At 32.5% G+C, this 9,460-nt stretch overlaps 1 pseudogene; it reads left to right on the top strand.

Moving 5' to 3' along the window:
• Window positions 1-3,625: 3,625 nt before the first annotated feature.
• Window positions 3,626-4,396, top strand: LOC145046619 (peptidyl-prolyl cis-trans isomerase CYP28, chloroplastic-like; annotated as a pseudogene).
• Window positions 4,397-9,460: the final 5,064 nt, after the last annotated feature.

The raw sequence follows: 9,460 nt of genomic DNA, 5'->3' as shown, positions 1-9,460 counted from the left end.
TTTAACCGGTAATTTTGGGGTGTTACAGTAATGGAACGAAAGAAATTATAGAAGATTAATGATTAACATATATAGAATGGTAAAATACTTAATTTTTTTTTATTACATTGACCATTAAAGGGAGTAAAAGAGAAAAGAGAATGTGGTGTATATGTTTCTTCAGTATGTGTCCTTGCAAAATCGAATGGCTATTGTGTGGTGTTATCGTAGGCATAAATTGCCACATGACACAAACCGCACTTTGTGGTGTGCCCTCCCCCTAAGGAGTATGGTATACCGACAACGAAGGGGCTCGTGGTCTATGTGGCCACGAGCGTTGTCCGTGCACATCATCCCGAACCTTCATGGTCATGGTGATTTGTGGTGGGGAAGATGGAGGACCACAAACATTGCTTCTCTCAGCCGACCCTCTTCTTCTTCCTCTCTCTTTGGTCGTGCTGGTACATCATCACCAGTTTGTGCTTCGTGATGGTCTTCGTGCTTGCGTTGTTCATGACAAGCATTGTAGATGGCCTAAGGCTTGACTTGGTTACGTGTTGGATCACCTATATATTGTGCCCAAGTATATTTTATAAGACATATGAGCACCTAAAATTTTATAAAAAAATATGGCAATTGATTTAACAATTTTTTAAGTTTTATAAAAATGTACAAATTTACCTTTTTGCATATTTTAGGTTCATTAAAGACATATATTTGCACTATTTTTTGTTTTTTTAACTGGTAAAATCGAACATTTCCGCTAAACTTAAAAGGTTTGAATGAACCAGGAAAACAATAAAATGAATATTTTTGCCAAATGAAAGGGCACTAATTAACTAGAAATACGCAAAAGGGTTAAAATGGTTTTATTTGCAAACATCTGACTTTAACGAATCTAACATACACAAATACGTAAATTCGTACATTTCTACCAAATATACGTGCTTTTATGTCATTTATATTGTTGCAAATGAAATTTTATTTGTTTAACAAAGGCTATAACTCCTATTATGTTGTCGAATACTTACAGGGGAATCACAAATGGAGGAATTGATATTTCTCATTTTTTTTATGCTGACGATGTTCTTCTTATGGCAGAGTGGAATCAGGAAAACGCCCTTCATATTGTCCGAATCCTTAGATGTTTTTTTGGCTTCGGGGTTGAAAATTAATCTCCATAAAAGTAAGCTATACGGTGTGGGGGTGACAACTAATCAAGTATCTTATTTGGCTACTTGTATGGGTTGTTCTTCGAGTTCGCTTCCTTTTATTCATTTGGGTGTTCCGATTGGTTAGAATACGTCTAGAATTGATTCTTGGGGTTCTATTATTGATTCTTTGCAAAAAAAATTGACGGTCTGGAAAGCTAAAGCCCTTTCATTTGGGGGTCGAATGACTCTTGTTAGAGCTGTTTTGGGATCTATTGGTAGCTATTTGATGTCTATTTATCCAGTTCCACTAACGGTGATAAATCAGTTGGAGAAATTGAGGTATTTGTTTTTTTGGGGGGCTGAGTTGGATGAGCGTTGTATGAATTGGATTAAATGGGATAAAGTGCTGGCTCCCACTGATGTTGGTGGTTTGGGGATTGGTAGTCTTTTTGCTTTTAATAGGGCTTTATTACTACGTTGGAAGTGGCGTTTCTTCCATAACCCAAATTTATTATGGGTTAGGGTGGTTAAAATCTTATATGGTTTGGGTGAGGTCACAAATCCGATGATTTTGCAGAGATTATTGACGGGTCCTTGGAGGTATATTACAAGGATTGTGGATAATCTAAAAGACCGGGGTTTTGATTTCCATAGTTTAGCTCCTATTCGGATTGGTGATGGGGATAGTACTTCTTTTTGGCATGATACTTGGAAGGGTGATAGTCCACTAGCTATTTCCTTTCATAGAATTTTTGCTTTAGATATTAATCGTTCAACCAATGTAAGGAATCATTTTTTAATTGGATGGAACACGGAAGATCTAAGACGTTTGCCCAGAGGTGGGATATAACAAGTTCAATGGGAGTCTTTTTTGGAGGAGATGCAGAATGTACAACTTCAACAAGTCCCGGATAAGTTGGGTTGGTCTCTTGATAGTTCTGACTCTTACTCTGTTTCGTCAGCTCGTCATGCTTTGGATAGTGGTCTAGTTGATTCAGGGGATATGGCTACTAGATGGAATAATTGGGTTCCTATTAAACTCAATATTCTTATATGGAGGATTCAGTTGTCTAGTATTCCTACAAGGGAGAGATTATCTAGGAAAGGTATTATGGTTCCTTCTATTGTGTGCCATATTTGTTTGGATGAAGTAAAGACCATTGAGCATATTTTTACAGTATGTCCTGACTTGATTAACATATGGGTAAGAGTAGCTATTTGGTGGGTAGTATCTATCCCGGTTCATCTTTCAATGCATTCGTTAATCAACTGGTCAGAAAATGTCAATCTACGTAGAGGGCAAAGGAAGATTTTTGATGCGGTAATTATCACTTCTTTTTGGTGCTTATGGAATTTTCGTAATACTTCTATTTTTGGGACGGTTATACCAAAGAAATCAGTTCTTTTTTATGAGGTCGTTGAGAAGTCTTTCTTTTGGATTTCTAATAGATGTAGTAGAGTAAAATTACATTGGACTGATTGGCTTCGTAACCCAAAGTTAGCTTCCTCTAAAATGTAATTTCTTGCTAGCTTCTTGCTAGTGTTTTTTTTTTTTTTTAATAAAATTCTGTTGTTCAAAAAAAAAAATTAATGCATTAGCTATAGAGGGAATAAGAGTTACCATTCAATTGAATTAATGTCTTATCTGATGTGAATAATAACGATAACCATAACAGTAATAAGTAACACTAACAATAAAATCACAAAAAGTTGTTGACTCTTATATAATAAATTAGACGTATATTCGTGCGTTGCGTAAAATAAAAATATATAGTTAATTTTTTTTCTATATACATATTGAAAATAATAACTACAATATAATAACGCTTACACTATGTTTGGTATATAAATTTCTAATTATTTTGAACGGTATTATAAAATACACATTTATCATAATTATATCATTCAATAACGCTTACCAGCGGTCTGCGTTTAAATAAAACAAAACATGGTTTTCGATTTAATATTTCAATTTAAGTTTATGATTAATAAAGAATTTAGAAATTATTTATCTATTGTTTTTTTTTTTTAATTTCGTTGATGATGGTTAATTGATATATAAAATCGTTTTTTAGTTAACACAATGTCATTTTTTTTTGTTAATTATTAGAAATCACTTATTTGGAAAAATATTAATTATAATATTAAATACTGTTTATTATTTTTTATTTAATTTGACTCGTACTTTCAACATTATAATATTTAGACAAAACTTCATAAATGGTCGTATGGTTTCACGAAATCTAAAGTTTCATCTATAACTTTAAAAAACCTCGCAGATAGTCCTTATGGTTTCAAAACTTTTAATGTTTAGTCCTTGTGGTTCACTTCGTCAGTATTTGTCCATTAAGTGTTGGACATTTCGGCATTTCACTACTCATGGACCATTTATGAAGTTTTGCCTTATTTAAAAAAAATAAAAAAATATATATAACTATTTAATAAAAGTCTCTCTCTCTCTCTCTCTCTCAATCAATAAATACGCCGTCACCATGGGTTGCTCAATCACAACCACTACTACCTCCGCCACACTCCCTTTTTATCCTCCTCTTTCCGCCCCTCTCTCCAAACTCCACCTCCATCACAGCTCTCTTCTCTTCTTCTCTACCACAACCACCGCTCTTTCCTCTTCCATCTCTATAGCCTCACCACCACCACAAAAACAACTTGACACCACCAATATTTACTGTGTATTCATGGACTTAAGTATCTTCCCTAGCTACTTCTATACTCGAACCCTAGTATCAGATCTCTCCCTCTGTCCTGATACCAAACCCGTCGGCCGCATAATCCTCGGCCTCTACGACAACCTCATCCCCATCACTGTTTCCATTTTCATATCCATGTGCACCGGTTACTACAAAGGAACACTAATTCATAAGATCTTTCATGGTTGGTTTTTTATGGCGGGATATCAAGGATGGAGTGATAAAGGAGAAGTAAAGCTAAGAATAAGTTTTGTTAGAATATCGACCCTATGGCTTTCCAGTTAGGGCACACGAAGGGTGACTTTTATCGTTTTTCTTATCGGAAAACGATGATGATGGTGGTATTAAACTCGATCTAAACTATCATAACGTCGAGTTCATGATCACGACTAACCCTTGTTCCTTGCCTTGATCGTGATGGTAGAAATATCGTTTTTGGTTCTGTTCTTGAAGGTAACTTTAATTGTCTTGGACATTTAATTAAATTAGTGTTTAAAACTATTAATTGGTAAAGGAATTGAACCTCATTTCATTAATTTGAGTATTATGCCATAAAAGATAAGAATTGGGATTAGAACTTTGATTCAAACTTCCGCTTAGTTTTGCGAAATTTCTAATTGAATCTATGGAATTCAAGTTACATTGATATACAATGTGTTCTGAGCATTCATAATGGTTCCTTTTTTTTCCATTCATAACCAGGAAACCTACACAAAATTTATTCTTTATTATTTTTTTCTACAATAATGATTTTCAATGTAACCATACTATTTGTCTGGACAAAGCTAGAGAGAAGATATTTGTAGTGTGTAATCTGGACAAAGTTAAGGTAGAAAACGTGGAGAGAAGAAGATGGGTTGGGGAAGATGGATTGGGTGATTTTTTTTTTTTTTACTTTTTCTTTACTCTGTGTGTGTGTGTGTGAGAGAGAGAGAGAGAGAGAGAGAGAGACATTAAATAGTTATATTTTATTTATTTAAATAAAACAAAACTTCATAAATAGTCCCTGGGATAGTGAAATGATGGAAATGTCATTCACTTAACAATCAAATTATATTAACAGAGTGAGACATAAGAACTAAACATTAAAAATTTTGAAATCACATGGATTATCTGTGAGTTTTTTTCTTAAGTTAAGGATGAAACTTCAAATTTTATGAAACTACAAAAACCATTAATGAAGTTTTGTTTAATATTTAAACCTTTTCAACTACTTTGAAAAATAGTATATGAATATGTTTTTAACTTTAGTTTTTATTTTAATTTATGAATTGTATTTAACATAATATCCAAATTAACAAATAAGTATAATAATGATTTTAAACGTTTACCATAATAATATGATATTTTACATTTAATATCATATTTTAAATTAATATATTAAATGTTTAAGTTGAAAACTGAAAGGACGTGTAAGTTTCAGACTAATATAAGGATAGAAAAAATGTTTCATTCATAGTATAGTATAATATGATATTATATAATGATTTATGTTCTGGATTTAACATAATATTCAAAATAACAAATAAGTGTAATAATCATTTTAGAAGTTTACCAATAATAAATTGTATTTAATATCATATTTTATATTAATAGATTAATTATAGTAAGTTGAAAACTAAAAGGTCATGCAAGTTTTAAATTAATATGGTGATAGAAAAAATATATTCTTTATAGTATAGTATCATGATATGATATGTTTTTATATAAATATATTTTATATTTCGATTTATGTTTTGATTTTAACATAATATTCAAATTAACAAATAAGTGTATTATAATAATCATTTTAAAAATAATAAATAATAATATAATATTTTGCTTTTAGTATCATATTTTAAAATAATATATTAATTATATTAAGTTGAAATTTGAAGGTTAAGCTACTTTCAAAAGAATATGGTGATAAAAAAATATCTCATTTACAGTACAATATTATATAGTTTTATTATGAATTTTTATTTGATTAACAAAGGCTATAATTATTATTATGTTGTCCAACATTTTGTAATTTGCATTTATACAATTTAAAAATGCATCACAAGTAGAGGGAATAAGAGTTAACATTAAGTTAAATTAACGTTTCATATCATGTGTATAATAATAATAATAATAATAATAATAATAATAATAATAATAATAATAAGAAAAAACATCATAAATGGTCCCTGTGGTTACCCAAAATCTGAAGTTTAGTCCATGTGGTTTAAAACCTCATAGATGGTCCTTATGTTTTCAAAACTTTTGAAGTTTGGTCATTTTTGCTAACTCCGTTAAGTTTGTCCATTAACTGAAGGCTATTTTGTCATTTCACCACCTCAGGGACCATTTATGATGTTTTCTCGTATTTAAAAAAAAGAAGAAAAAATTAAACATAATTAAATATATAAAAGGTCTCTCTCTCTCTCTCTCTCTCTCTCTCATCAACAACCAACACATATATTGGTTTTTTCTTCAATAATCAAGAACACACATATAAACATACCACCACCACTACCAAGATAATCGATAAACTAACCCTCAAGGATCAATCCTATGCCGTCTACAATGCATTTGAAGCCTTCCACCCACCTTTTCTCCTACATTGACAAACCCCCAAACCAGTGAATTCAGAATCGTTTCTGGAACAATTTTTCTTTTTTGAAGCTGAAATCATTTTTGGAAGAGAATTAAATACATCCCAACCCTTCTGCAAACAAACATACAAAGAAAACAGAAAAATAAAACCCAACACTATTCATCATTTTGAACCATTCCTTTCCTATTCTATCCCTTCTTCTTGTTTTTGTTCTTATTTATACACAAAATACCCACCTGCATCAAACAATTCACACATCAAGAGGGGCTATTTTGGGACTAGATCCAGAATAATCCCAGATATCATGTGTGGCTTTCGTTTCTTGAATGATTTGGAACCCAAAAAAACAAATGAAACTCTAATAGATATCCAGATGTGGAGTGGTTTTCGCCCGATAGATGTTGGATTAGTGTCTAAGTCTATAACTATTTTGGTATGTACTTGACTCGATTATGAGCATGGTCCTTTTGGGTTGCCTTCACCATAACAATATGTAGGATGAATTGAGGAGAGAAAAGTTTAATTATGATTTATAAATATATTATAAGAATAATATGTTAAAGGAGAAATCATAATGTTTAATTAATATTAGTCAAGAATTAATTTTGTGGCTAAAAGAGATTAATTAAACTTAGGGGACTGGATTTGTAATTATAAGATAATTGCAATTGGGCTATGGATTACTAATAATATAGGTTGGACGAATTCTATGGGAAGCCCATAAGGAATTCGTCCAAGGGATATTCCAAAGGGGTCCATGGGCTGCTTAGGGCTTAAACAATCAAATTAGGGTTTCCTAGCTTGATAACCCTAATAGCCTAAGTATATAAGGAGCCCTTAGGCACCAAAAACGTGGCTAACACTTGGATTAGGGTTTCCAGCCGCTTTTCATGCCTCCTCTCTCTTCCCTTCTTCATCTTGTTGCTTGGTGGTGTTTGTGACTCTTTCTGAAGACAAGGATTAGATTGTTATTGCTATATAACAATCAAAGGTTAGATCTAAACCCTATTTTATGTTAATATGATTAACTGTATCATAGATCTAGGGTTTATAGCTTTGGATATTCAATTGCATGTTCATTAGACAAAATAGATCCAAAAGCTATTAAGGTTTGCATGTACACCATAGGAATGATATATTGCTTGAAACCTATCAATGGTATCAGAGCCTAGGGCTGTTCATTAGTGAATTTGACGCTTATTTGATCGAAAATTGGCTGAAAATTGAAAATTTTGAGTTTTTTCGACTTGACTCGCCGAGTCCATAGTGAACTCGACGAGTCAGAGAGTCAGATGGAGCTGATTTCGGGATTTTGACCTGTTTTGACTGTGGATAATTACCTAAAACGTGTTTCGTTAATAAAATACGAATTTTATCAATATTTGGAGATTATCCTTGCCAAAATAGAAGATAACTGTCAAATTTTAAATAATCTTTTTTTTTATTAGATAAAGATTAATTATTTGTAATTTAGATTTGAATTATCTTGTGAAAAAGTTTCAATTTCCCCCTTTAGGTTTTATAGTTTAAATTTGAACTTAAAACTTTTGGTTTTGAAATTTAAATAGTTAAACCCTAATGTTTTGAAAAGTTTCAAAACTTGCCCTCAAGTTTTGGATTTTAAAACTAATTAAAAGTCTTAATTTGAAATTTTATTTTCTAAAACCCAAGTAATTTGAAAAGTTCAATTTACACCCTTATGGTTTTATTAATTAATTAAAGTGTATAATTAAAAGAGATTTAATAAAACCATAAAGTTTTGGTTTACATTTAATTATATTAAAATTATAATTGACTAAATTAGACCACATAGTATTTTAAAAGTGTAAAATACACCATATACTATATATAGCATTAATAGTCTAATATTATATATATGTATGAGTAAACAGTCAGTCTTACCGTTAGTAGGTCTCATTCACGAGGCTGGTCTATAAGGGTTGTTTAAGGAAATTGCCTATAAAATGGCGATTGAATGGGTATCCACTTTTACCCACCGCACTCTTGACTAGTGGAGGGTTGTTAGCCGAATGTGTAGGATAGGACGAAACCTTTCATTATAAGTATAATGAAGTACAAAGTAACTACATGCTTTTACAAAATTACAAATTCTAGTTACTTTAGGCAAAATGTGAAATTGTATGCTAATCCATGGGATGACACTTTGTACCCTTGCCGAGACGCTAGTGGAACGTGTGTGGTTAACCGACACACTAATTTGGGTTTGGCATTGGTGGAGAAGGGTGGCTCGATGTTTATCATAGATCAATGGAGCGTGTGTGGCTAACCGACACATAGATTAGGTGAGTAGCATTGAGTGCACCACATAGATTCGTATGGTTATTCACATCTTGTTTGTGATCATCGGCATCCCAGTCGCAAACTTGAAGAGCATAATCGAGATTAAAAATGCCATTGAAAAGTTCAATGAATCTCAAAAGATCTAGGAGTTTCAATTCATTTAAAACTTAAACTTCATTTTCGTTTTTCATGATGGAAATTGGTAAATCGTCATTTACCTACCTTCAAATATTCTGCAACTAGATTACGACATCCCTCTTCTAGGTTGTAGAGTATTGTGTTAGATCCTAGCCTTGATGTTTCATTTTGGGAAATCCCCTAAAGAGGGTTTCCGGGCCAGCTTTCGCGCACCGACTAATCCCGCGCTGCAAACATAAAGCTTTTCCTCATGCCCTGGAGTCACTGTAGGCGAACCTCCATGGCCACAAGGGCTGAGTGGTGCCAGGATTTGAACATGGGTCAATAGGTTATCCACCATATCTTCCACATGCCTTACCAAGTCACCATAACCCAAGTGGTTAATTTCTCTCTTTTTGTAGATGTCTGAATCTTACAATGGTCTTCCCAAATCCTTTTCAACAAGCTTTCCTAATGAAGATGTCGTTCCAAGATACGATCAAGGAAATGAGGCTCATGCTTCACTTCCTCCACCTCTTCCAATTGTTCTCCCTGACCCACAAGTTCAAAGGCTTGAAAAGTTCAAGGTCACTCAATCTCTATTGGCAAGTAAGCTCGAAGAT

This window comes from Lactuca saligna, chromosome 5 (genome assembly GCF_052625555.1).
Source record: "Lactuca saligna cultivar CGN05327 chromosome 5, ASM5262555v1, whole genome shotgun sequence".
Taxonomy (NCBI): domain Eukaryota; kingdom Viridiplantae; phylum Streptophyta; class Magnoliopsida; order Asterales; family Asteraceae; genus Lactuca; species Lactuca saligna.
Note: the sequence above shows the minus strand (reverse complement) of the source record. Positions and strands in the feature narration are given on the sequence as shown.